The sequence below is a fragment of the Elephantulus edwardii genome, unplaced genomic scaffold (genome assembly GCF_000299155.1).
Source record: "Elephantulus edwardii isolate Elephantulus edwardi_28Jun2011 unplaced genomic scaffold, EleEdw1.0 scaffold00070, whole genome shotgun sequence".
In the NCBI taxonomy this organism is placed as follows: Eukaryota; Metazoa; Chordata; class Mammalia; order Macroscelidea; family Macroscelididae; genus Elephantulus; species Elephantulus edwardii.
In genome coordinates, this window is record NW_006399820.1 from 14413102 (window position 1) to 14417586 (window position 4485).

At 36.2% G+C, this 4485-nt stretch overlaps 1 protein-coding gene across 1 annotated transcript in view; it reads left to right on the forward strand.

Moving 5' to 3' along the window:
* The window catches only part of NUP153 (nucleoporin 153kDa), an 82166-nt gene that overhangs the window by 63449 nt on the left and 14232 nt on the right, over positions 1 to 4485 (forward strand). The window lies entirely within an intron of this gene.

Below are 4485 nucleotides of genomic sequence, written 5' to 3' on the forward strand. Positions count from 1 at the left end.
AAAAGACCTTTGGGATCTTGGGACTGTCCAGTGTGCTGCGTTTCCAATAATGCAAGCGACAATAAGTGTGTTTGCTGTATGTCTGAGAAAACAGGTACGTTTATGGTTATTTGGAATAATTACGCCAATTGCTATAATAGGACATTTTAACTCTCTGTAAAAGAAACAAGACCTCTAGTTTTAAATGTTTCCAGGTGAGCATTTCCTCCTGCCTCTTAATTTTTCTAAAATAATTGAAAGTTTAAATAACTTGCTTGGTGAAGCAGCTTTTATTTGTAATTTTTTTTTTTTAGCCTTGTTTATGTTTAGTACAATGTACACTTGGATCTCTTCTTTGTATTCAATTCCATTAGAAAGTTCTTTTTATTCATGGGTTTTCAAGGCTAACTAATAGAGATGCTACAAGATCTTTGAATTGATCAGGCATTCTCAAACTTCTGTAAAGCATAAAATATTACTTTGTCTCTTTTTATCGAACTAGCAATGAGGATGGCTACTGGTAATTTCTAGGGAAAGTGTAGAGAGTAGTGTTTTATGAAAAGGCTGTGACTGAAATTTATGGCAATAATTATACCTGTATGCTATCTGCCAAAGTTATTGCAATGATTTCAAATTGCTGAGGCATTGATTTTAAAAAAATTCCAACTTTGCCAGAAAAAAAGAGTTAAATGCTTCCTTGTTTCTCTCATTGAAGTTTAGAAGTTACTGAAGTCTGCCACCTATGTCTTTTTTGTATTGCTACACATAAATGGTAGTAGTGATACTAAACTAAACATTTGAAATATAAGTACCCCATAGATAATACTTCTGTCTTTATTGTACTTTCCATAACTGCGAAATATTATACCTGCAGTCTAAAGTTCTAATAATTTTAGCCTAGATTCTTCATTTCAATAGAGGCTTCTACTCCCTGCTGTGCCTGAGTCACCACATGAATAAGACTTTTGAATTAGTATTCTTAAATGTCTTCTTTTTCCATCTGGCATTATACCTCTTTCCTTAACGGGATAGGATTTGGAGGGGACCTTAATAGTAAACCAGAAATAATTTTGATTTGTTGACAAAGTAAAACTTTGAGTCAGAATAACCATGATGAAAGGAAGTTACAAATTATGACAGAAAGCTCCTGTGTGTTAAAGAATTTGGAGTTTTCCCTGTAATTAAGTTTTAATCAGAAAAGAATATGCTTACATTTTTATTTTTTTTAAGCAAATGGTAATATTTTGAAGGGTGAATTTAAAGGATACAGAATTCAGAGATGGTATTATTAATTTACTCATTAAAGGATAAAATGTTAACCAATACACAGATATATGTTGATTCCAAACTATTGATAATAATCAGGTAAGTGTGAGATCTTTGACTTGACAGCTAAGGGTCATATATGGGTAGAAGGTAGACACTTGGAATTTATCAGTTCTTATTGGCACTTATGACTTGATATTTGAAGTCATGGGAGTAGAAGTGTTAGCCTAAAACTTAGATTTCATGTCTTCAGAGATAACAGGAATAAAACTTTGCATAGGTTAATCTTTTAAAATAATATCCCAGGAGGAAAAACAAAAAGTACATTTTACCAGTTGCTCAGAGGAAGGTGGACTTCAACAGATCAAAACAAATTTCTCAATAAAAAAGGCCAGAGGACTTACTTAGTAATTACAAGTCAGAAAAGGAGAATGAAATGGGTTTAAGGTAGTATCTGAGGGAGGAGGAATGAGCTAACTACTGATGGGGAGGGAGGCCCCTCTCCTACCAACAAACTATGATTGAAGCTTAAAAGTGTAAGAAGCTTAAAAGATTAAGAAACTGATTTGTTGTTAAAGACCATTGAAAGTTGATGAAGACTTATTAAAAGAAAAATGAATGCATAAGTAGAAACTCAGGAGGAACAATAAGTAGAAACTCAGGAGGAACAATAATTTATTGGTAAGGTAAGAGAGAATGTACCTAGAAAACAGAAGTAGAAAATTACAGAAAGTGGAGGTACCAGAATGACTGGCTTCCCAATCTCTACTGTATCTTCTTCATACATCTGTGCTTTGCTCAGTACCATAATCCCCTTCTCTAGATATGCTGTGTCTGTGGAAAGATACATCATCTCTATCATGTCTCATCTTGGGGGTGGTGCTTGTTTTATTTCCCCTTTTAGACTGGAATTACCTTTGGAAGCTAGGCAGTATTTTTTTTTTTAGACAGTATTTTTTAATCATTGTGTCTCCAGTACCTCAATACATAATAAATGTCTATTAAAAGAATGTAATAGAAGTACGGTTGAACATAGCAGATACTGAGTTTCAGAGTGAATGTTAGACTACTTTTGTGTGAAAATCAATGCAAAAATAGACTGGTGCTTTGAAACCAATACAGTCTATGACTTTATATTTTATAATCCTATATTCCCTACAGTTTTGTCACATTGTAATCTCAAAGGCACAACGTTCAAATGGACCAGCTACTCTGTGGGAGAAGGATGGGAACTCTCCTCCCCAAGTGATTAATTAACTGCCTCTGAAACCTGCTGGAGGGTCAGCTATGAGTTGATACTGACTTGACAGCACACAACAGTTGTGGTTTGGGTGAAAGTTTACAAAGCAAATTGGTTTCTCATTTCAGCAGTTATTACACAGTTTTGTTCTGTAACATAAGTTACAGTTCCCTCCTTTTGCACTCTCCCCACTTCCCATGTTCTCTGTTTCCAGTTGTATTCTCCTGCCCCTTCTACTTTCTTACCTTTTGTTGGCAGAGAGGCAGATTCTTCCATTTTGTCCTGAAAGGCACATTCCTCACAGTTGTTATTGATTGACTTTTCATCAAGTCTATGTTTTGTTTCCTGAAAAATGACCGGGACTAAAGTCAGTTTTACGTTTTAAAGGTATCTAACGGCCACGATTAGGAATTCTATCAGCTCAAAAATGTGGTTACTCCTGACTGCCGCCATCATGGGTCGCATGCATGCTCCCGGGAAGGGCTTGTCCCAGTCGGCTCTTCCCTATCACCGCAGCGTTCCCACCTGGCTGAAGTTGAGGGATGCCTGTAATACAATAAATAACTCTGTACCTTCAACTAAGTCCCATAAGGTATTTGATTTCTACACAAGCAGCCTCAGCAGTTATTCTTTTGTTGTTGTCATAAATTATCACACGTATTTTACCTAATCAGCTTTTTACTAGTTTATGATTTGTTGATAGCAGTGTAGTCCTACCCTGAATCAAGGTGGTGTTTTCCCATCACCATTAACCTCTCACTTTCCCCCTTCCTGCTGATAAACTTTGGCTTCTGTTATTTTGCCTTTTCTTGTTTATATATAAGTGAAGTTACACAGCATTTACCTTTTGTATTTGCCTTATCTCATTCAGCAATATGTCTTCAAGCTCCATCTGTACTAAGTAGTATGTATCAAGATTTCATTTCTCCTACTTAGAAGTATCCAAGTGTATGTTTGTCCCACATTTTATTTATTCATTTGTTTGCAGATAAATGGATAAACACAAATTGGTTGTTTCTTCTTTGGCCTATTGTGGACAGTGCTATAAATCATTCATGTAGAAGTCAGCTTCCAAGTCTTTGGTCATATGCCTAGATAAAGACTTTTTGGTTCACTTGATAGTTCTATTTTCATTGTTTGAAAAACTGCTACATTGTTTTCTAAAGCACCTGTGTAGTTTTACAACAACAGCAATTTACAGGGCTTCTTCCCCAATACTTAACCAACATTTATTATTTTCTGATTTGCTTTTCACTGTAGCTGTCCTAGTGGAACTGAAATGTTATCTAATTTTGGTTTTGACACCTCTAGTAGATGAACTTTTTAAAAAAAATAACACCAAAACAAAAACCTGCTGTAATTCAAATTGTTAGTTAAGAGGGAGCACACTCCCCACTGAGCAACTTACTTGAATGTGAGCTACTCATTTATGACACTGAACAGGGCACCGTAGGTGGCGGCTTTTTCTCCAGCCTTTTTGGTTTATGTCTTAATAAAACCAAAAGACACACTTTGTCAGGTGGTCGGAACTGACTCACAGCTGACCCTCCAGTAGATTTTTTTTTCCAGAGGCCATAAATTACATGAGAGGAGATTGCCCATTTTTCTCCTACTGAGCTGCTAGTGGATTCAAACCTTGAAAGGAGTATGGCCTTTGTGTTAGCAGCACGTTGCCCTATGGACTATGCCATCAGAGTTCCCTTTGTGCTTTGATAGGACAGACTAATACAAATTGAGCTTAATTGTATTATTGAGAAATTGACATAATGTAACTGAAAAATCTTCCTAAGTTTTCCTATTATTTTTCTTAGGAAGCTCGATTCCTGCTTCAAGTAGTAGCACCACACCTGTCTCACAGTCTTCGGGAGGCTTCCTAGGGTTGGACAAGTTCAAGAAACCTGAGGAAATCTGGGACTGTGAAATGTGCCTCCTGCAAAATAAAGCAGATGCTACCAAATGTGTAGCATGTGAAAATGCAAAGCCGGGCACAAAATCAGAAT